At 35.5% G+C, this 25,719-nt stretch overlaps 1 long non-coding RNA gene across 1 annotated transcript in view; it reads right to left on the bottom strand.

Annotated features, from left to right (window-relative positions):
* Positions 1-25,719, bottom strand: part of LOC110674246 — a 428,424-nt gene that overhangs the window by 122,794 nt on the left and 279,911 nt on the right. The window lies entirely within an intron of this gene.

Genomic DNA, 25,719 nt, shown 5'->3' with positions numbered 1-25,719 from the left:
AACGAAGTTCGGAGAAACGACATTTGGGGAAAGCACATTCGAGAAAACGACATACAGGGAACCGACATACGGGGAAAAGTAGCAGAACCCTAGCAGGGTTGTGCTACTTTTCCCCGAATGTCGTTTCTCCGAATGCCATTTCCAGGAATGACCTGGTTTTTCGAAAAAGGATGTGGTGCACTAGAAAGGACGACAAGCAATTTTTGTTTCTGTCTTTATTAACGAGATTTTTAGCCCTGGGCTAGTTCATCTCGGGACCAACGGCTTTACTTCGGCTTTTTAGTGACTATCTCGGGGATGGGATTCGATCCCAGGTCCTCGGACGACAAGCAAGCAAAAGAAGGCAATATTTGGACATTCTCGATTATATTACCAAAAAAAACGAGGATAGTGATTCCCTCTCGAGTGGGAAATGGTGATTAAAAAATGCTTGTCAAAAATAATAAACCAAGTGGTATTTTTTTTTTTAATTTTAAGACCCCCTCCCCTTCGTGGCTCTGCGTTGTTTTGGCTTATAGCACCTCCTTCCACTCCTCTATGACCACGTGTTTTTTTTTTATGAAAGAGAAAAAAGTTGAAAATTCGAAATAAAAATAAACAAACCCACTTATTTGTACTGGTACGGTGACCACAATCACCAAGATCAGGGGATTTTTTTTTATTTCCGTACAAATTGGGCCGAAGGGTCTCAGATTTTCATGAAACTTTTTCCACAGGCAGGGCTTATCAATATATGAATAAAAAAAAATTGAGAAAAATTCAGGGTCGCTTATTTTCCCGGAAAACTCAGTTGGAATTTTTTTGTTTTCCTCTGACACTACTTACTTTGAAAAATCATAACTCAAGAACGAAGCATCGTAGAAACAAAGTTTTTTTTTTATGAAAATGAAAGCAAATTTTCTCAGGAATAATAACAAATATTAACTGGAAACAGTTTTCCACAAAATTTTCCACCGTTGAGAAAATTCGTAATTGATGTCAAATTTCAAAAATGTATGCAACCATTAAAATGATTTTAAAATTAAAGCAGAATGGCACTTTTTCCCAACCTCACATAGAAAAGGTCCTTGTGATGGTATCGGTGGCATCATTAAGTGAATGGCTAGAGATGCTAGTATTAGAAAGTCAGCATAAATTAAGAACGCCAAACAATTTTTCGACTGGGCTGTGTCGCAAAAGGTGAAAGACCAATTTAAAAAAGATTGGGAATTTATCTATGCAACTGAAAAAGACTATTCAGAAGCTGGAAAATTTCTTCAGGGAAGATTTTCTAACCTTGTTCCAATTCCTGGGACAAAAAAATATCATTCATTTATACCGAAAGACGAACGAAGCATTTTTACTAGTGAATTCTCAGATGCACATGAAAAACAAGAAAATACAGCATGCTGTGTTCTTAATAATACCAAGAAACGAAAATTTTCTGGTGTTAGCAACCAAAGACAATCTTCCCGGTTAAAAAATAGATAGTATTAAGATGAAAATGTAAGTTATGTACCTGAATAATTGAATAAATAAAATAAAAAAATAATAATCTTATTTGTTCCATAGAAAAGAAAGAATCCCTTTTCAGTGTAATGAAAAATTGAGGCAGAAACAGTTTTTTTCAGTTTTTCTTAGCGGTGTAATTTTTCATGAAAAATATCATCCATTCCGACTTATTCTTCATTAAAACCAATCCCATATCTTTTTTTCAGATGTTTTAAAAAATTTGCAATTGCTTTGATAAAAAATCTTTGTTTTCCGATGCTTCGATTGATATATGGGTTTTCAAAGAAAAGGCTTATATGCTCATTTTACACAAAATAAGCCATAACTAAAAAACGAAAAAAAAGTATATTTCAAAAATTTCAGCGATTCAAGCTTATGAAATTACCTTCTCAAATATATATTTTTGAAAGTTTTCCACTAATTGGAACATAGTTTTTCCGGCTTTTCTTTACAAATTTTCTCAACGGCGGAAAATTTTGTGGAAAACTGTCTCCAGTTATTTTTTTTTTATTCCTGAGAAAATTTGCTTTCATTTTCATAAAAAAACTTTGTTTCTACGTTGCTTGGCCATAACTCAAAAACGAAAAAAAAAAAATTACTTTTCAAAAATTTCAGCGATTGAAGCTTATGAAATTATCTTCTCAAAAATATATTTTTGAAAATTTTCCACGAGTTGGAGCATAGTTTTTCCGGCTTTTCTCAACGGTGGAAAATTTTGTGGAAAACTTTTTCCAGTTAATATTTTTTTTATTCCTGAGAAAATTTGCTTTCATTTTCATAAAAAGACTTTGTTTCTATGATGCTTCATTTTTGAGTTATGATTTTTCAAAGTAAGTAGTGTCAGAGGAAAACAAAAAAAACCAACTGAGTTTTCCGGGAAAATGAGCGACCCTGAATTTTTCTCAATATATTGATGAGCCCTGCCTGTGGAAAAGTTTCATGAAAATCTGGGACCCTTCGGCCCACTTTGTACGGAAATAAAAAACATCCCCTGTTACAACATTTTCAAAGTCAAACATGAAAAAATATTGTTTTTTAGCAGAAAATAAGTCATTGCTCGAGCATTTTGGAAAACAACTTCAGATATTATTTTTCAAAATGCTATCAACAGAATAATATGGTTTTTTTTTATAGAAATGATCATAAGAGCAGAAATTTTGTGTCAGTGTGTGCTATAACTCGATTATTCTATAAGTAGATGGTCCTTTGGATATTGAGTTATGGAGATTCGACTGTATATAAATTAAAATGGAATGGTGTTTGTATGTCACGAGTTGGCTTGAGAGCGGGTCAACGGATTTGCTTTGATTTTACCCAGATTCGCCCAGATCCCGAACGTGTGTAGCAAAACTGTAGAAAAGTCTCCGGAATAGTAAAAAAACGTGAAAAATAACTTATCTGTGATATTGTATGGAAGATTGCATGTCATATTTCAACAGGCTATTTGATAGCAAGACAAAGTTTGCCAGAACCACTTGTTTCCAATAATTTTCACATTTTGTTTTGTTTGAGGCCATTTTCAACATAATCTATGATTACAATTTAGATTCAGTTATTTATTTGCAGCTGGGATCCAATACAAATGTTGAGATTTATCTGGGCTGAAAAAAGGACTTTTGTCCTCTTTATTTTTAGGCATTCAAAATCCCCCTCCAAAAATTCCCGGCGTAAATAAATTATAATTGGAAAAACAAACCCGAAGGAATCATTGAAAACAGTATTGAAAAAAACTGAACTATTTTCAAATGTATTCTTGGAGACATTCATTTTTCAATATTAGGAGATTTACTAAGAAAAACTATATCAGAGAAGTACCTTACCTAATACCTGAACAAAAAAAATATGCGAGATGTCCTAGATAAGGGTTCTTTCTTGGTCTAGTAGTGAAGTCCACGGCTACCAAGCAAAGCCATGCTCAAGGTATTGGGTTCGATTTCCAGTCAGTCCAAGATCTTTTTGTAATAAGAATTTTGTTGATTTCCCTGTAAATAGTGTATCATCCTACCGGCCACACGATATACGAATGCGAAAATGAAACCTTTGGCCAAGAAAGCTCTCAGTTAATAACTTTGGAAGTGCTCTTAGAACACTAGGCTGAGAACATGTTTAGATAAAGTTTGTTATGGTATCTGGAGGAAACCAAATCATAAGATGTTAGGCACTTTCGGTTAAATTCTTAAAGCTTTTAGAAAAATGCAAATTTTGGGATTTTTTATATGAATATAAAAGGAATTGTTTTGAGAACTCCTCAAAATAACTCAAACGAGAATTTCTGGATGAAATACTAAGTAAAATTTGTGATGAAATTCCAGAAAAATGCATATAGAAATTCTTGCAGCAATCGATGAGATCTTCTTGTTTGTGACACCTGGAGTAACTCTTAGAATAATCCGAATAAACCAAGAAAAATTCCCAAACAAATTTAGCACCGGCATTCCTTTTAAAATTGCTTAGAAAATACCTTGAAACTACTTAAAAATTTGAAGTAAATTCTGTGTTTATTTTTTCAGAAGGGAAATGGAATTTTTGGAAGAATTTCTAAAAAGAGATTCACCAGCGCATTTTTTTTTGTTTTTAATATTTCATCAGAGATTTCACCCAAAAAAAAAATGAGAAAATGGATTTTCACAGGGATCGTAGAAGGATTTATTGGGGTAAACAGAATCAAGTTCTAATATAATATCTTGAGGAAATAATTACTGGACAAATTCTACAGAACAAAAGAAAATAAATCTTTAGGTATTAACAAAATATATCGCCTAAAACGAAATTATGAGTGTTATTTTCTATTGAGAGGGCATGCATGAAGAAGATTTTGGCATTTAAGACCAATATATACATGAATCCCTACAAACTTCCTTGATGTTGTTTATTAGAACTACTGGAACAATTTGTGATGCAATTTACTTTGGTAACAAAAAGTGTTACAAGGAATCAATAGATGATTATTTGGGTGTCTTGAGAAAAACTGTATTGTAGAAATTGAATGGATATATGGCTTATGACTAAACGGAGTTTTTCTAGCTACTTCCAGGGAAGATTTCTGGAATAAATTATCGAAATGGTAAATGAAAAAAAACGAGTAGAATATAAAGAAAAATATGAGTGAAAAATTAAGAGATATCCTAGAAGGAATGCGATTTGAGATTTTGTTTTGTTATGTCTTATCGGATACCTTGACAAATTTTTCTAGAAAATCATGGATGAATTCATTTGAAGATACCTTAATAGTTACCTGGCAAAAACTGTTTGAGTTTTATTAGAGGTCGTCCATAAACCACTTGATCATTTCTCCCCCTTTTCCTTCTTGGCGCTGTGTTGTTTTGGCTAATGGAACCCATCTTCCCTACACCTATGACCACGTGGTTATTATAAACGAAGTATAAAGTTGAAAATTCGAAAAAAAATAAACTCACATGTTTGTACAATTGCCAACACTACCAAATTGCATTTCTCCAATTTCCTTATACATCAGGACTCGTCTACCCATTACTCTATTGGATTCTTGGAAAATTGTTGGCAAAATGGGGATTTGTGATGCACATGGCAAACTGTTACATCCTTTTTTTAGTTAATAATTTACCATCAGAGATTTTTCTGAGGATTCATCGAGGAATTCCTCTTAAAATTCGTCTTAAAATACTTCAAGCTATTCTTCCGAAGCAAGATTCACTGATTTAATAGATTAAATTAATTCTATGTTTGGTTCCTTGACGTTGGTTGGAACTTCCGGGAAGAATATTATGAAACTTTGAGATATTTTCTGAATTGTTAGTGACTTCTAGCAGAATATATAAGCAATATTGGACTGTCATAAGGAAAAATTCTTATATTATTTCTGAATTGTGAGTGAAAGCTTATGACTTTAAAAAGACAGTCAACCATAATGAGGCTGTTGGATGACTGCTAAAATTTTTTAAATTTTTCCAGAACTAAAAAAAAAACAAAATATTTAACATTATGCAAGACAATGCACGGGACCAACCAACCAACCCCTTCTGACATAAAGTCATTTGTCATAAAATCACTTGACATAAAGTGGTTGGCATTTTTAACGTTTGGCATAAAATAAAACATATTTGTAAAAAAATAATTTCAAAGCTCAGAAGAAGGAAAAATGACTCTTATAGTGCTAAAAGATCAGCATCCATAGGAAAAATCTATGCTCGAAAGAAAGAAAATTGTCATTTGAAATGTTGGTAAACTACTACTAGTTTAACAACGTAATAAGAAAAAACAGCCTATGATCAAAAGAAGGGAAAATAGCAGTTGGTCAGCAGCAAGCCATCAGAGTGCTCAACCACCACTGTCTTCTTCTTCTTTCTGGCGTTACGTCCCAACTGGGACAAAGCCTGCTTCTCAGATTAGTGTTCTTATGAGCACTTCAACAGTTATTAACTGAGAGCTCTCTTTGCCGATTGACCATTTTTGCATGTGTATATCGTGTGGCAGGTACGAAGATACTCTATGCCCTGGGAATCGAGAAAATTTCCTTTACGAAAAAATCCTCAACCAGTGGGATTCGAACCCACGACCCTCAGCATGGTCATGCTGAATAGCTGCGCGTTATCTGGGCCCACCACTGCACAGTGGTTGCAATTGTTCTACGAAGCGGTCATAAATAATTTTACTCCATATCCGGTGGCAAATACCATGAGAAATCGCCAAATAAATTATTTTTGACTGTTTTAACTCCGTCGATGTTGATGTCGTAATTTATATCACTTCAAAAATTCTGATTAGGATGCGGAGATCATAATGCGAAGGCTCTGTTATATGAATGATTATATGTGCATAAAACCGACTATGCAATTATATCTCCTTCCATGTCAAAAATTAACTGAAGTACTTAATATCTTGATAAGGACCATGAAATCTCTACATTGAAAGCAATATATCAGGACTATTTTTTTTTTCAACTTGAGAAGATTATCTGCTCAGAGTTGATTCACATGCTCAAAAGCCTTGTTTTTAGTATGTGGATATAAAAATCTTTTGAACACTATTCTAAGTGCCGGAGATGTATATACCAAATAAATACTTGAAATATTCATTAATTGATGAAGCCAATTTCATATCAAATCTCTACCAAAACCAAATAACGAACATGTCACCTAATGTAATTGACCTTATGTTTCAAATACTTAAAACTAAGAAATAATTAATGAATTATTTGTTAATATATTGTTGCTTCTTAATATATTTTTTATTCTCACAGTTTTATTTTTTTAGCACTGGATCTATAGATACTGGAATTTTATTGAAGATCTTGTTTTGATGTACAAAATAATAAAGATTTTCAGTTTGTTCTTCCCACACTTTGGGAAGTCATGTCATATATATTAGAATGGCTGTTGTACCATTACTAATATATTAGGATTTTGTTCTCACAGCGCTCTCACTAAAACTACTCATTAAATCAAAGTACAATGTTGCAAGTGAATTTATAGTGAATTGAAGTATTAGTAGTGAAAATTTCAATATTTTGTCCATTCATTCCAGTTAGCTACAATTATACTGGTATGTAATAAATTTTTTGAATATTTTTATCATAGCCATTATTGATAAAACTAAAAACTTTGAAGGCACGCTGCTAACTTATTTGCAAATATTTGCAGCTAGAACCTTCGCAGGTTCATTTTCCTACTCAAACATGATCATGTGATGGCAGAAGTTTCATTAGATGTGATTAAGAACATATTCAAAAATGTACTTCAAAAAAAGTGATGTAGTTACCAAGTGAGTATATTTCTATTCTCATTAATCACATCAATACTGACTCCTAGATGTCACATAACACTCTAAAATGTATTGGCAGTTATAGATATATATCTGTACTAAGGTTCTGTAATCTAAACTGATTGAAAAATCAATTGATTTTGGTTTGCGAAGACAATGAACAATGTGCTGGAATCGCTCAATTTTCAACGTATTTTTAACTCATGAAAAATACACTCCATCATTCATAGCCCTACTATGAATATTATACAGGAACGCCATTAATGTTTATGTTTTTACAATCTTGAGATCATAAATGATCCATGAAAAGGTATATGAGTGACAACAAGCATTTTGTTTTTTGATTTATGACCTATGGGCGGTACCACTGTGCACTGTACTGCCGTTATACGCATAAATGTCCCATGTTCCAAAATATGAAAGCGAGAAAAACGCGATTAAAGATTTTCGCACATTTATGCTCCGTATTGGTGAAGGTTATGACAAATTTGAATAATTTCTTCATAATATTATGAAGCAATGGGTGTTTTTTATAGTCAAGAATTGGTTTTTACGAAAGAATATGAATTTTGCTATGAAATTCAAAGTGGGACGGTTATGCCTAGAAATACCGCGTTTTGGGGGAATTTCTACGCATAAGAGTCCCACTAATTGTAGCAGACCGATTCGATTCTGACCAATCACATTGCTCTTGATGGTTAGTTTGACGACAGTTTAATACCGAAAATGGAAAATGTGTATTGTAAAGCCTATATTGAGAGTCCAGACGAAGGCTCGTGTGGCATGTAGCAAAGTGGAGCCGTATATGGGTATGTGAAACAATATGGTTTTACCGGTTGGTAAATGCTGAGCATGGCGTACTATTGGTACCATGTGTACCTGAAGGAACAAAATAGATCCCTTTGAGTATTTCATAGCCTTCAATTGTAAATGTTCCTGTGCTGAGGCTTGCAGAGCCTGACACAAACCCCCTAGATTTCAGGAGGACCATTCCCCTTAATGTTCGGAGGGCCATAGAGCACAGTTTAGCTTAGAGTTTTACTCTTACACTCGGACGATGATCAGCCGCCGCCCCTGACAATGGTACGCCATGCCAGTATTTACCACCCGAACGAACCATAATGTGGCATTCAATTTTCAATCAGTTGTAGTTTTTTGAGAAAATCGTTAACATGAATACAACATCACACCGCACAAAAATACAAGCAACAGAAAAAATGTCATTAAGAAATGAACTCAGAAAACCAGAAACATCAAACCAATATACATGGTCAAGCAAGTTGCTGAAACTAGATAAAATTTTCCGTCGAATGCATCTGGATGCATCCAATTACATTCAATTTTCAAAAAGTTTCAAGCATTTGTATTTAGGAAAAATTTCGCCTAACTCAATTATTCAGCCTATCCCCTGTACAACAGTCTTAGGACACTATTGTGTGAAACAGCAGTGTTCCACGTGGGATGTAAAGCCAAAGAAAAAAGATGATATAAAACGACTTGACACAGCTCAATGAATCCTATAAATTAAGTATTTTATTTGCAACTGATTTTGGAAAATACATAGTGGGACAGATATGCGTAGAAATTCAGTAGCGAGACAGTTATGCGTAGAAATTCAACAGTGGGACAAATTGACTTGGTATGCTTTTCATAGAGTGTTCGAACAAAGTATATGCTTTTGAATTGTTTTATAATAATATAGGTTAAAATAGACTTTTTGGCTACAAAAACTAAAAAATGACAAAAAGTAACATGGGACAATTATGCGTATGACGGCAGTGTAGTGAACGCAACATACCTGAAGCTGCTGTCAACAAACGCAAAATTCACTACACTTTATCACCACTCCAAGTACTTACCTGTAGAGCATACCAAAAACATCGAGCATACCTGAAACAAAAAATCAGTAAAACTTTAGAATTTCATCATAGAGTCTTGTTGAAAGTTCGATCGTAACTACACAATATTGTTACACAGCGTAGCAAAAATGACATTTTTGTTTGTCTCACGGATCAAAGTATGCTGACTTGGGGTCGCTAAGTCTGATGCCATTCTCAAAAATGTTGCAGCACATCACAAATTTTAGCTCCAGGTCGCCAAAGTAGTATAAAATACTGGTTTCATTGATGGCTACACAAAATTTAAATTATGATTTATCAATTTTTTTAGTGATATAATCCTCCAAGCATGCAAAATAGAACTTAAACTTTCATATCAGATATAATTTAGTGAAAAACGGCACGATACAATTTAGATTAAATCGATTTTTTTCAACAACTTTGCAGTCCCCATCAAAATTCTTAGTTTCCATATAAGAGGCAATATTCAACACTTTTCTTAATTGCCAAAAAATAAATTTTGAGCATCGAAAGTATTATTAACTTTGTTGATAAGTATTGTTATACATATGATGTTTGAATTCTGTGACAAATTAAGCTAATAAATTGCCACACTAGCTGGCGAACTTGCATGCAACTTGTCCTAAATAGTCAAATTTTGCATTTTTTGTCAATATCTCAAAAACTAGACGTGCTGCAATACTTTTGAAAACACTATGGATTCAGCAATCTTTAATTAAGTAAATAGCGGTATTTTGGTGCTAGAGACAAAAACATGTTCAGCAATGTATTGTTCATCTATTTTCAGTCAAATTGACAGTTCAAGAAGAAAATATAATAGACATTGCATAACAGTTCACACAATATTGTTAGCAACAATGGACTATTAGAATGCTCCATGCAACTAAATAGCGAAGAGTGGGATATACATTGGAGGCCAATATCTTGTAAACAGCAGTCTGAAATAAACCATGAATTATAACATATCTCTTTTTGTAATTCATTCCTTACCGGTGCGTATTCGAGGGAACAGCAGCGTCGTTAAATTTTCAATGGTGCGCACAAGTCACATAAATTGCGGTAATAGAAAAATGGGTAGTATTCATACAAAATGCTTCAACTCGGTTTTCAATGGTTAGGCCAAATATCTATTATATTAAACGTATCATATGCCAAACGACCGTTATGCCCAATTGTTATATACAAAACGGGTATATGCAAAATGACTTTAAGTCAAATGGCTTTATGTCAAATGACTATAGAAATTCAATAATTAGGCCAAATGCGACGCTGGCTGGGATGGTAACTGGATATGCTTTGTTATTTGTGATTGCTAAGAACCAGGGTTGGTAACCATCGGTTTCGTCACTGATCGATGACGAAAAATTAAAAAAAAAATCAGTGCGTAAAAGATTGTCATTTTCTTTGTCTTGTCTGGACAGCACGATTAAATAAAGCCGTAAAAAGTCAACGAGTAATATTTTATTTCACTCTTCGCGATACCCCTTCGCACTGAACCAACATAAGCTTCTAATCGTCACCGAGCGCACAATTCCAGACAATGATATTAATATTTTCCTGTTTGTGGAGAGCAACGGCCCCCTGCCTCCCCCTGGCTACGTCCTTAACCGTGTATCTGTGTGGCCCTGTTATCATCTAGCAAATAGTAACCAGGGCCGTCGCAAGCTCTATGAACGCCCAAATCTCTCCTTCCATCTCAACTATCATCCCCCAACGATCCGACTCTGGCGGCGGTTTTTATTCCCATCGAGTGGGTGGATGGCTCGAATTTGGGACAACCGTCCCCTGGATATATGGATAGATTAAATTTTCGCTACACGCACTCTCCGGATTGATCCCAAGGGCCGAACTCGCTTGTACTGGTACTCTGGGGGAGGAGTGGGAAGCACGCTCCTCTGCTGGTACCCCGGCTTCTTTGTGTGTTTATTCTTTCGACCGAGAATGGCCATCCAAACATGTTTTAACATTATTAATTTTACGCTAGGATCTTCCTTTTTCCGATGGGTTTCGAAAATGGCACACTGTGTGGATTGTACACAACGGTGCAGGAATTTTCGACGCGAAACCCATGCTGTTTGCAAAACATGGAAACTAGCATCAACCGAGAAGGATGAATTCCGAGGAGAGATGAGGGAAAATATCATCGCAATGGCCACAATATTAGCAGCGTATTATTATATGGCTAATCTTTAGAAGGCTGATCCCATCCAACGGAGAATCCCAATTTTCCAGCACCCTTTTCCGGAGAAGCGCTTTGAATCGTCATCGTGACTGTACATTCCAACGGAAAAGGTGACGACGAAACGAGCAGAAGTTCAACAACTGGCATGTCTGGAAAACATTCAATTCATACCGACAAGCAGACCGTCAGATTGAACAATTCATGCTCAATTTCGGCATTGCACGTCGAGTAAATTGGATGCGGTCGATAGGTGATTATACAACTGAAAACGCGCGAGACACGCCATCACCGCAAACTCTGCATAGGAGATAATGTTGTTTAGCTTTGCATCGGCGCGGGGCGTAAAATGCAGTTGATGGGACGTGACTTGCCTTGATAACATGACTTTGGGTGGCGACATCTGCAGCCGGGACAAACAAGGATGGAATGCGAAAAATGATTATCGACATTGCTACCCCAGAGGAAAGGTGTTTTGATTTATTGCCGATGACATCCATAAAGTGCGTTGTTTGGCGAACCATCCTCGGACAATGGGTATTCGAATATTAGTTTACGATTTATTCGGGATTACATAAATGCAAGATGGGAGAGTGCTTTGCAAGTGACTTCCAATCGATTGTCTGTTGCGGGTGGTCCTGAACAGCAGTGCAAATGCACCCCATCTGACTGATGTAGATTGCCTGTGTATGTGATGTACATCTCATCACGGGTAGTTGGTGAATGTATGACACAGGTAGGGTGTGCGAAACGCTCAGAATGAACTAAAGCCTTTTGCAATATGTAAGTAATTTAGAAGACATTTCGTTTAAAATCCAATTGAATTTTGAGTCCTCTCATGGCGTAGTGGTGCGCCCTAACTAGAGATCAGGGAGTCGTGAGTTCTCACTGAGAAGACGTGTAACTTTTTCGCAAATCTTCACATCAATTTGTTCATCTAATCCAATTGCAAATTATATGTAATGTTTAGCTTCTCGGTAGTTGTTAAACTTCCACTCGGCTGGTTAGCCATAAACCACGATTCATAATTAATAACAAGTATAAAAAATTTGTTTTGCGGATATCTCAGGAGCCTGACCACTTAGAAAGATAGCGTCTTCGGCAAGGTTTTTAGTAGCTCAAGGTCTATCATAATTTGAGCCATATAATATAATTGGCACCAGGCGGAGCTAGTGGGCATGAAACTTTTGTTTTGCGGACACTGCAGGATCCTGACTTTTTAAGACAGATTGCATCTTCGGCAAAGTTGTTCAGAAGCTCAGGGACTATCTTGTTTTACCCAATCTAGAACTTCAAGGATTAAACAAAGAAAGCATTTGATCTAAGGACTGTTCATTTTATAAAGTGGACACTTTGTTTATGCCATATCTTTTTTATCATCAAATCATAACCGGTTTTCTGTGCATCGTTCAACTATTATTCTACAATGCTATGAAAATATAAGATTTCACAAAATGCTTTTGGTTGAAGAGCTAAACAGTTTTTTCAAGAACTCCCAAGAAAAGCTGTTCGTCAAAGTTTAACATTATTTTTCGTAAAGCAAAAATCCTCATTTTTATGATCAAATTGTATGTTTGTATCCTTTACTATTCTACAAAAGAAATAGCTTTAAAAAAATCAATTATATTCCACTATTCTCTGACATTAGGTAACTTAAGTGATTTATCCATTTATGGCCAAATTTGCTGATACACAACCCTTTCACACCCAGCAAAAGAGAAAAGTAAAAAGCGTGTTCAAAACTAGTTTAGATTACTAAAGAAACTATATTTGTGTAATCAAGAGCTAAATCGTGGGTTTAAACCACAGTCTAAAGTATAAATTTTACTCTTAATGGTCGTTTTACTAAAAACTCTCATACTTTTAAAATGATGTACGCATATTTATCGATCTACAGCTAATTGTAAACGTTTTTCTCTGAATATTTCAATTGGTAATCTCAGAATAACATATTATGAAAATAATATGTGGAAAATAAAATCGATTTTGTCAGAGCAGTGTTGCCATTTCCGATGATTGGCATTGTGCTTTGAAAGATCTTAAAATAAAACAATTGTTTTTCTATTGTGCTTCAAATGTGACGTGGGGACTAAATCAGTAACTATATGAAGGCGTAAGTTATATTTTACATTATTACTATATTAGCACTTCCGCCAGGACGTACTTTAAATCAAAAAAATCTACTCATATCAGTACCCTTCAAATTTGAAATATTTTTGTCTAAAAATATCGGGGAAAAATGATTTTATTATATCTGTAAAATTGTTGCTCCAAAACTAACCTGATTTTTTCAATCAGGCTTCTGATTGATGCTGCTTTCGAAGAACAAGCCTTTTTGAAAATAAAAAATATAGTTTGTTGAATTTTCCAGCCAAAATCTAACAATCATTGGTTTTGATAACCTCCAAAAATCGAGCGTTCGAAACGTTGTTTCATATTCGTGTGAAATTTAATTATTGTGGAGAATATTTTATTATTACAACATTGTACAATATTAGTCGAACGATGTACCGAAAACCGATTGATATTTCATTGAATAATTAAAAAGATACAGCATGTACAAGGTGTCCACTTTATAAAATGAACAGTCCTTACTAAATAACTCTGCCGAAGACGCCACCTTTCTTTGTGATCAGGCTCCTGAGATACTTGCAAAACAAATGTTTTATGCTCACAAGCGCCACATGGTGGTAAAATTTTGAATCAACTAGCTCGAACAATGATAGTTCTTGAATAACCAAACAACTTTGCCGAAGACGTCATCCTCATCTGTGTTTTCAGCTTTTATATCTTAAGTCAACCTCCAAAATCTTGGTTAAAATCTGTGACGCAAAAATAAAAAAAAAATATTTTCTAGGTCGAAAAGAATTTTTACAAACGATTGATTTTTGCATGACTGCCAATAATGCATGCCAATAATTTCTAATTTGTATTAATTATTCTAAAAGTAAGTCAAATGTACGTATAGCTTCTAAAATATTGAAATATTTGGGTTTTTGAGAAAAACTAAACAGAGAAATGGCATTTCTGATTTCTTCTTCTTCTTTCTGGCGTTACGTCCCTACTGGGACAGAGCCTGCTTCTCAGCTTAGTGTTCTTATGAGCACTTCCACAGTTATTAACTGAGAGCTTACTATGCCAATGACCATTTTTGCATTCGTATATCGTGTGGCAGGTACGATGATACTCTATGCCCTGGGAATTCGAGAAAATGGCATTTCTGATTTACATCTTCCAAAACCGTGTCCTAAGCTCGTGAAATATCCTAAAATCCTAAAAATCTTTTTTATCTCAAAAAATCTGTGATCTGTGATCACAAATATCTGAAGGTAAGAACAGGAAAAAATCTATGTAATTACAGATAAACCTGTGTATGTGGCATCACTGGTGGTAATCACTGAGTGGGATGACAGATCGGAGAAAAACAAAATCTGTGATACAAATTTGATATTTTGTTTTCAATGGACAAATTTTCGATACCATCTTTTGAAAAGGGCTTATAGCGAAAAAATGCGATTTTCACTAATGATGTATATAGGCCACTTATAAAATTAACGATGTAAAAACCATTATAAATAATATAACATATACATAATAATGATGATATGAATCATTTGGCGTTATTCAATTATCCCCTGAAATTATCTTTAGCCGATATTACAGAAAAAAAACGCAAAAATATTGAAAAAAAAGTCAATGAGCCAGAACTGAAAAAAGTGCAAAATGTGCAGCTAAATTTTCCCGATCCTTTAGTTTACAACTTTGAATAACCTTGGAAATTAATTTTAGCCTGGGACAACTTGGGACAAAAAAGTATGGAATGTGTAAAGTTTCGGTAAAAAATGGAACATGTTTTTCTCAGTATAGTCCCCACATTTACCAGAACTTAAGTACGAATTTTTGTTTCATTTTATTTGTCTAAGATTGCCTTTTTTAGTGGGCTTTCGAACAGTGTTTAAAGATATGTATGAAATATTACAATTCTGCAGTATATTCCATCCAACGTATACCTTGTGTTTGTACTGGATTCTCTGTTTTTCTTAAAAACTCTAATTTTGGCATACTGTATCAATGAAACTGCAAAGGATCTTGCTCTAGTATTCCAGGACTATCTTAATATAAGTGTTTACTATGTATTGATATACCAGAACAACCTATCAGAACAAGTAGAGTAAAGTGGGGCAAAAGTTCGAGTGGGGCAAGAGTTTCTTTTTAAGATTTCAAGCTCAAATCAAATTAAAACTTAGAAATGTCATGGTGGTTCGAATGCTATTCAAGTAAAAGACTTTCACTCCAAATATCATAAAAATTGATTGAGATATGGAAAAGTTATGGCTATTTGTTGTTTATCGACGTAAATATTGTAATATTTGGTCAAACTTTCGATGCATGGAACCAAAAGAAGATAAAATATTTTGCAATATTTTATGTAATGGCGTTTCTAGGCCTATCATAAGGATGCTTTGACGTGTATTAGTTTTTCCATAAATAGTTGGAATCAATTTTTGGCCCATAGCGGGGCAAAAGTTTGAATCTGCGGGGCAAAAGTTCGACCCATGTATAAACCCACGGAAAATTTTTCAAATTTCCTGAAATCTACATATTATCTTCAAATTTAGCGAAATTTGCCTGATCGTGCGAAAAATGTCACAAAAATTTTACATTTTCACTTAGTTTTGCGAAAAACTGCTATTTTTTGGGTGTATTGCAATTAACCCTGTTTTGGGCATTTTTTGATGAAAATTTAGTGTGTATTTTTCGGCAAACATAAGTTCACGACTGATATAAAGTATGACTGGCATAAAAGTATTGATATTTTGTGTTTTAGCCAACGAACTTTTGCCCCACCGGTGGGGCAAAAGTTCGTTTAAGACAATCAATTTTGAAACTGTTATAACTAAAAATGGGTAAATATTTTGACACAAGTTTGTTCAGCAATGTTATAGCCAATATGTTGAGGGTTCGCTGTATGGTATTTGTTTTGTTTCATCTGCTATTATTTTCCTGGAAACTTTGATTATACCACTAAGGTCGAACTTTTGCCCCACCTTACTCTATTTTTTTTTTCGATTATTGGCCACTTCATCGCCCATAGTGCAGTCAGCAGTTTTTTCGTATCATTTAAAGTAAAAATTGATGCTCAAGCTAAGTCATCCAGTGAATTCCATAATTGATTGTATTGAAAGTGAAATTCAGTAGTGAATTTAAAACATTACCACTGTTTTTAGAAGACAATTGACTGAAGACTGATTGAATTTGTTCATTCAGATATCACAGTGAATTAAGGCGAAGTAGGCCGTCATTAAAATTTATACTGGGCATCGATGATTGTGGGTAATTCGTCTAACGATTGCAAATTAAAGAAAATCACTTGGTTTCTCGCTGACATAGTATCAGCATATTCTCTGCATGTAGTAGTGATACTTTTCTGAATCAATACTACTTATGACGACTGAGTTTCATCACTTTGAAACTGCAAGCTGCAAAATCAACATGGCTGTCAAAACGAATGACGGGCTACTTAGCCTTAATTACGAAAATCCCAGGCAGTAAGTAGCGTGCCATGTAGTTAACTGAGGTATGTCTGTCAGCAATTGTTAATCTATTCTTTGCCAAGTCGAGATAATCTAACATGTGAATTAGTTGTAACAGTAACTGTATTATTTGAACATGTAGGACAGCATTTGACGGTGTAACAGTTGAGCGAATCTCAGGCAAGAATCTTAAATAGTACACTGAAAATGTAAGTAAACTGTGTACTGTAATTGAGAACTTTGTAATAATGATTTTAATATATAACAGCTTTGAAGTTGCTTAGTCTGCAACTGCAAAGAACGATGTCTGTTCTGACTATCGAGAACATCCTAAATCTTTTTTTGCTTGATTATGACAAGATTGTTTATGGAAGTTCTTTTGTAAATATATTGGTTACCAGAACTCTACATTCCTGGCTCAATTATTGACAGATTCCTCCAAAGGGTCATTGCAGAATTCTCGCATAGACGAGTTCACCATTCAGCAAAGCCATGCTGAAGGTATCTGGATTCGATTCCCAGTCGGTCCAGGATCTTTTCGTAATGGAAATTTCTTTGAATTCCCTGGCCATAGAGAATCATCGTACTTGCCACACGATAAACGAATGTGAAAATGGCAACTTTGGCAAAGAAAGCGCTCAGATAATAACTGTGGAAGTGCTCATAAGAACACAAAGCTGAGAAGAAGGCTCTGTCGCATCGAGGACGTAATGCCAAGAAGAAGAAGATTCGGTAGGTTTCCATAAACATTGATTTTAAGGACATCCATCTTTAGGGGTCCGTGTGAAGTTTGTAAATCTTCCAGGAGGTGAAAGCTCCGAAAAGGGTTGGGAATCACTGATGGCTGCATACAAATGGTTAGCATAGCATTTAAGATAAAAATTGCAAAAAAAACGCGTATCTGGCGAATCTTTTCATACTTACAGATGATGATCTTTATCATAATTGACTCGTTTGGGCCCAGAGAAGCAATTTAAAATTGCATCATTGGCATATTGTAGAAATATCAATTTGATAATAAAATATGACTGTTTAGTTAAAAGAAACACTCCTTGATTACCAGAATTTTAGTTTTCAAATCTTTATTTTATTAATTTGGTATTTTTTACAATTTCTGGCGGATAAGATTTTGAGTTTTGACAGTTCGTGTAAAATATGGTTCTTGCTTTGATTTTAGTGACGTCTAAAATTGGGAATCCTACAGCAGTATCGTACACCCTAACATTACCGCTTGAGCGAACGAAAGGAATGGAAACGGATAATGGATCGTGTTCATGTGATGCAGCGAATTAATTTTCACACGATACATCGCACTTGCTTTGTATGAAGCCATGTACTCAACAATAGTTATTTATTGGCATAAACGCTACCATTGAGCTCGTCTATTGATCATTATAATAATAAAAATGATTGTTGAGCAAAGATAAACACCAGATAACAATTATAATAAGTTATACAGCAATCTGATAGGATGTTATCATTGTTACGATTTAAGTTCTACACGATAAACACATTATCCAAGGAAAATGAGGATGTTCCTACCACACAAAAACAATTATGTGATAATTTATTGAACAGTAAAAACCTTTGAAATTTGAACTACATAAAACTTTTAGTATAGCATAGCCATATAACCATAGAATATGTTGATGAAGGCTTGAAAAGCATTAATAATTCATTATTAATCTGACGAAAGCAGATAATAGTTAGTGTGATGCTGTTTTATTACATTTCATTTGAAATTTTCAGATTCCAGCAAAATTAAATAATAAAATATCAATATACGAAATCGATTGCAACATTTCCCTCTCCATCTAGCGTGAATCGAACGAAACTAAAACTAGTTGGAACATAAACCCAAACATCGAAGACTCGAATCAACACACCTTTCTCGCCCGCCTGCCAAGTGTTATATCAGCGTTTCTCCATTCCACAGTGTTCACCCTCTACCCGGGAGCAAGTAGCAATACAACATCTGGCCCGGGGCTCTGTATTCGTGCAGCCATCCCAAGTGCGGAAAGCCATGCCAAAGCAGAAGTTTGGTAGTCAGCCATTTCACACAGAGCCCGGAACCCGACGAGCGGAGCGATTGGTCCTCGTCTACTGCCATCTCGGTAGTGCGCCCGGCCAGTGCTCTGCTCATGTCTTTTCTACCATCATGGAAAAGGCGTATTCGACAACGGCCCACAACTACCAGTGCAGAACCCATTCCACTCTCGTCGTCGTCATATCGGAACCGGTTCCGTATTCTATGCTGTGTGCACACGCTGTATCATTACAGAAGCCGTCGGAAAAGTCCGCATCAGCAATTATCCAATTCTGGAGTGGTATACGTGTACGATACCTATAGAAAGCCCCGTTTTTTGGGGGCCAACTGGAGCCATGCGCACTGTCACTGTTGATATCGATTTGGCCGGGTACCAGTTTTTACAAGAGGGCCCCCAAACCGGCGCTTCTAGCTGCTCAAAATTCTCTGATTTAAGCACTTTTTCCAAGCGGTAATTTGCATAAAAATTGGCTTCCAGAGCATAAAAAAGATGGAGCCAATTGCTGTCCCGAGCTGAAACGCAATATTCTTAATGAGACGAGGAGCTTTCGAAGAGATTGCTGCTGAATTATTGAAAAAAACGCGGTGGTCTTTTTCGTAAATAGTTTTTACAAATTTATTCCAGACTGTTATAAGCAGCAAAAAATCTCCATCATATTTGAGCTCGCAAGTCGTTTCCAACCCACTTGTAAAAATTCTGCACTGCTACGTGAAATAAAACGTTATATGTTCTTTCTTTCTTTTATTCAGTTTTATCAGTTTAGGATAATAGTGCTTTCTAACACAGAACACTTAGATATAGGAAATGAATGTAATGTTTAATATGATACTAATACATAATTTAAAAAAAGGTAACTGAAAACTCGTTTGAAAATCTCTGAGTCCCTTTGAATCTGTGGACTTATACTTCAAAAGTGTGAAACTGCAAAATAGGCCGTAAGATTTTTTTCAATTTTGTTTACACATGCTGCTTAGGCATAGGAAGCGACTGGTCTTTTTTCCGCGACAAATTGCGATTCTCTTTTCTTGCAACCAACAGAGGATTTCTTACCCGGCAATTTAGCGCAATGGAAACCGTGGGCCCCAATTGTCGAACGCCTTCATTCGCTTATTGCGACTCTAATGCAATCTGACAGCTGTCACATAAAGTGTCGATTATAACTGCTCAACTTGAATTAACTCGAATTCGAAATGGAAACGAGCTGTATACGGAGGGGGCCACCGAAGGGAGCCATAACAGTTCAAATCAGAGATGAGTGGCAGTGGGGAGCCTGTCGTAAAACCAGGAATGTTTTTAATGGTTCCAATCGATTGAACTGACCAGCGAAAACAAAATTTATACATACATGAGTTCAACTTTCAAGGCGAAAAGGTGCGCTTATCCGGATTCGATGGGCTTATCTGCTGGGCCGTTTCACGAGTAGTATTGGTGTGCGTCTTCGAGTGCGTAGGGGGCATTATAATGAGAATATGGTAAAGAAGTCATAATTTACGATTATCATTTTACGACTTTTTTTTCTCTCAGAGCCATATCAGCTGAGGTGGATTGGTTTAAGTACCTACCGATCCGTTTCGAGTATGCTGTAGCTGGTACAATGTGACTCACGATTTCGAACCAAGAAAAAAAAAACCGGCTCCGATCGAGACTTTCCATTTAGTTATTGCTACAGTTTTAAATTGTATGGCGTTATCGACGGACGATAATATAAATGTGGCTTTCATGATGCCGACTAATGGCACTGATGTGCAATTGAAGTGGAGATTTTTATTAAAAGCACTGCAATTGATCGTTGCAAAAACGACATGATCTGTCTTGCTTGGGACTGTATTGGAGTCATTTGTTCTGTATTGCGGTAGAAAAATAAAAATGTAAGCTTAGCTGGGCGATCTATTTGATTATGAATGCAGAAATGTTAAGGTTGTTGAGTGTGGGAAACAATAATTTGTAGTAGAGTAAAGTGGGGCAAAAGTTCGAGTGGGGTAAGAGTTTCTTTTTAAGATTTCTAGCTCAATATAAAACAAATCTTATAAATGTCATGGTGGTACGAGTGCTATTCAAGTAAGAGACTTTCAATCCAAATATCATAAAAATCGATTGAGATTTGAAAAAGTTATGGCTATTTGTTGTTTTTCGACGTGAATATTGTAATTTTTGGTCAAACTTTCGTTGCATTGAACCAATTGAATCATAAGGTTGCTTTGAGGTGTATTAGTTTTTGCATAAATGCTTGAAAACAAATTTTGGCCCATAGTGGGGCAAAAGTTCGAATCAGCGGGGCAAAAGTTCGACCCATGTATAAACTCACGGAAAAATTTGCAAATTGCCTAAAATCCGCATATTATTTTCAAATTTAGTTAAATTTGTCTGATCGTGTGAAAATTGTCACCGAAATTTTACATTTCCACTTAGTTTTGCGAAAAACTGCTATTTTTGAGTATGTTACAATTAACCCGGTTTTGGGCAATTTTTCGATGAAAATTTAGTGTGTATTTTTCGTCAAACTTAAGTCTACGGCTGGTGTAAAGTATGCCTGTCATAAATGGATCGATATTTTGTGTTTTAGCCAGCGAACTTTTGCCCCACACTAGATTTGAACTCTTGCCCTACCGGTGGGGCAAAAGTTCGAATAAGACAATCGATTTTGAAACTGTTATAACTAAAAATGGGTAAATATTTTGACACAAGTTTGTTCAGCAAAATTATAGCCAATATGTTGAAGGTTCACTGTATGGTATTTGTTTTGTTTTAACTGCTATTGTTTTCCTGGAAACTTTGATTATACCACTAAGGTCGAACTTTTGCCCCACCTTACTCTATGTCTAACAGGGCCTTCTTTAACCAAGTGGTTAAAGTCCGTGACTACAAATCAAAGCCATGCTGAAGGTGTCTAGGTTCGATTCTCGGTCGGTCCAAGATATTTTCGTAATGGAAATTGCCTTGACTTCCCTGGGCATAGAGTATCATTGTACCTGCCATACGATATACGAATGCGAAAATGGCAAGTTTGGCAAAGAAAGCTGTCAGTTAATAACTGTGGAAGTGCTCACAAGAACACTACGCTGAGAAGCAGGCGTTGCCCTAGTGAGAACGTAATGCCAAAAGAAGAAAAATAAGACATTTTATCGCTGGCGAAAAAGAAGTATTGATCGCAAACGAAATTTGGAGACCTGTTCAAATATAGCTCCAGGAATTCCTTCAGGAAAACCTCCAGAGAGTTCGTCCCGATATATCTGCAATGTTTCCACTAGCCATTTCATCAGACATTCTTCAAGAGATTTCCCCAGAAATTCTTTCGAAGATTGTACCAGAAATTCCTCAAAGAAAATCTCTACCGTGATCCCTACAGCGAATTCTCTAGGAATTTCACTAGGGATTTTGCCAGAGATTCCTCCAAGAAATCCTCTAGGAAGTCCTCCAAGGAGAACTTTTGATGGTTACTTGATTTTTAGACCGGTTTCAGGAATCCCTTCAGCCTGTCAGATGATCCACTAGGGATTCCTCCACAGATTCAGGGGATTTATGCAAGAAAATCTCTATAAGGATTGGGCATGAGGCATTTGTCTAGTGATTTCTCCATAGATTCCTCTAGAATAATATTTACAGCGATGCATCCAGGAAATTCTTCAAGGTCTCCGGGAAGCTTTTAAACTCCAGGAAATCCATCGAAAATTTCTTTGAATGTTTTCTCCTAATATTCCTAAGAATTCCACCAGGAAAATCTCTACCAAAATTCTTGGCTTTATCCATGAATTCCTCCAGAGTCTTAAAGAATTACGCCTGTTATTTCTCCAGTGATATCTGCAGAAATTTCTCCAAACCCACATGCAGAAATTGACCCACGTAGACCTCTGAAAAATCCTCCATAGATTCTCCATAGGAGATCTCTTCACAGATTCCACCAGGGATTTCTTCAGAGTTTCCGGCAGGAATTCCGCAAGGGATTCTACAACAATTTTCTTTAAGAATTCTCCTTAAGATATCTTTAAGAAAACCGCTACATGTAATACTCATAAAATTTTTCCAAGTAATCCTCCAGGAATTCCTCAAAAAAAATTCTAGAGAACCTTTATTCTTGTACAAATCTCTCAAGAATTCCTCCAAGGATTCAATCAAAAATTGCTCGAGGTACCCATTTGCTGAAGAAATTTTTGAAAAGCCCTCGATCCAGGATTTCTGAAAGAATCGCTGGAGAAATTTTTTGAGCCATCCCTGGAGGAACCTCTACGAAAATTTCCCTAAGAAATCCTTAGTGTAATCCTTAGATATCCATGGACGATCTCTCTAGAAAAAAATGGAAGCGCTGAGAGTGCCTCGAAGGATTCCTCCAAGATTTTTCCAGGAATTGGTCAAGGAAATCCTTTATTGAAGTTTTTGAAAAGCCCCGGGGTAAATTCCTGGAGGAGTCGCTGGGGAAATAGTTTGGGCCATCTCTTGAGGGACCTTCAAATATCATAAAGTATTCCTAAGAGTAATATCTGGGAAAATCCCTTGCGAAATCCTTACCAAATTCCTGGTAGATTTCTTAAAAAAATCTTGCGGAAGTCTCTGAATGAGTTTCCTAGGAAATCTCTGGAGAAATTCCTGAAGAAATCACTGCAACAATTTTTATAGGAACCTGTATTGGGATTTTCCTGAAGTACTTCTAGGAGAAATTCCTGAAATGATTGCTGAATAAATCTTTGGAGGGATCCCCGAAGAGATTTTCTTAGAAAAATCCCTGTAATTCCTGGATCCCTGCATGAATCAATGAAAGGCTACTTGGGGTAATAGATAAAGGAACCTTCCCATGATTACCTGGGTACATTGCTAAAGGAATCTTTGGAGGCATCTTAGGAGGAATCTCTGGAGATGTTTCTGGAGTAATCCTCACAGGGATTCCTGTAAGAATTACTGTGAAGATTATGCGAGAGAAATCCCTGCAGAGATATTTCTGGAGAAATCCGTGGATGATCCTTGAATCCTGGAGGAATCTATAAAGGGATTTTATAGAGGAATCTAGGCAAAGATTTTCCTAATGTAATCTCTGAAGAAATTTCTGAAGGAATCCATAGTATATTACTTTGGAGTAGCGATTGTCCAAGAGGTATTCCTTAAGAAATTCCTGGAGGAATCCCTCAAAAAAATCATGAAGTAAATTCTTGTAGAATCCCTGGAAAATTTTCTGATGAAAAAGACAAGCTTGGGATATTCCTGCATATATTTTTGGTAGAATCCATGGAGAAATTGCCGTTGAAATATCCAGAGTAATCCTTGAAGAGATTGTTCAAGTGCAACCCCTGGAGAAAGATTTGGAGACACCTCTGCAAGTATCCCTATAGAGTTTTTCCAGGATGAATCTTTGAAGGAGTCTCTGAAGGAATTTATGAAAGAATATCAGAATAAACCGCTTGAAGAATTCCTGAAGGAATATCTGGAAGGATTCCTGGAAGAATCCCATCAAAAATTGAGGAATCTATGAAGAACTCACCGGAAGTATTCTTGATTAAAAGTTGTTCCCGGAGGAATCCCTGGAGGAATCACTGGTGTTATCTCTAGTTGAATCCCCACAAAAATCGCTGTTGAGATTAATGTAGATTATCTGGTAGGATTTTTTAGTAAATCTCTTAAAAGCAAAATCGGATAAAACAGTTTTACCCTTTTCATATGATAATCCAGATACATTTTGGAAAACTAAGTTTGCAAAGTGGCTTACCTAGTCAAGGTCTACACATCCAGAAAGTTTCATAGATCTCTTCGAGTTAGCGCGAAATGCGTCCATGGATGGATGGTTAAGGTAAGGACTGTTCATTTTATAAAGTGGACACTTTGTTTATGCTACATCTTTTTTATTTATTGATAAAATCGTAATCGGTTTCTGTGTATCGTTGACCTATTATTCTAAAGTGCTATGAAAATAAAAAATCTTTGAAAATGCTTTTGGTTGAAGAGCTAAATAGTTTTTCCAAAAACTCTTAAAAAAAGCTGTCCGTCAAAGTTTAACATTATTTTTCGCAAAACAAAAATCCTTATTTTTATGAACAAATTGTATGTTTGTATCCTTTACTATTCTACTAAAGGTAAAGCTTTAAAAATATCAATTATATTCCACCATTCTATGACATTAGGTAAGGTACCGCGGGGCAAGTGGGAACGAAAAAAACGATAGTTCAAACAAATTGTTCAATAAAATTTTCAAATTTCAATATTTTTCAAATCTAACAACACAATCACGTTTTGGCAACATATTTGCTGGTGTGTGCATGAAACTAATCGAATAATTTCGAAATTGTGAAAACCTTGGAAGAAAGTTATAGAATGAGCCAATGGACGCAGTTACCTCGCTAAGCGGGGCAAGTGGGACACATCCAGTTTCATGCGTCAATCCACATCAGTAAGCCAACCATTACAATAATAGGATTGATAAGTTATAGATTTTTAATTTTAAGTACATATTTGATGTACATAAGGGATCAACAATAAATTACGTTACGTTTTAGGAAGAAACCCTTTATTTAATAGTATGTCACCTCACATTTAATATTAACTGAAAATTCCTCAATAAAAGCGTAAAGTAGAATTAAACATGTTCAAAATATATCATTTATTAGTTGTTAATTAAAATGTAGCACATAAACAATCAATAATTGACGAAATTATAAATATGTTTTGTTATTATTTATATGCATGGCAGAAAACTACCTTATGGGATGGAATTGTTTTCCATCACTACTTAATTTGGTAGAAGTAACAAATAACGTTCAAATAACATAGAAAAGTAATCGTTCTCATGATGCATTTCAAATTTCAGCTGTGTGTTTGTTCAATTTTGAAGTCGTGTTTCAAAAATAAAAAAATAATTAAAAAATAAAGAATAATAACACTTTTCTTCT

This window comes from Aedes aegypti, chromosome 1 (assembly GCF_002204515.2).
Source record: "Aedes aegypti strain LVP_AGWG chromosome 1, AaegL5.0 Primary Assembly, whole genome shotgun sequence".
Taxonomy (NCBI): Eukaryota; Metazoa; Arthropoda; class Insecta; order Diptera; family Culicidae; genus Aedes; species Aedes aegypti.
Note: the sequence above shows the minus strand (reverse complement) of the source record. Positions and strands in the feature narration are given on the sequence as shown.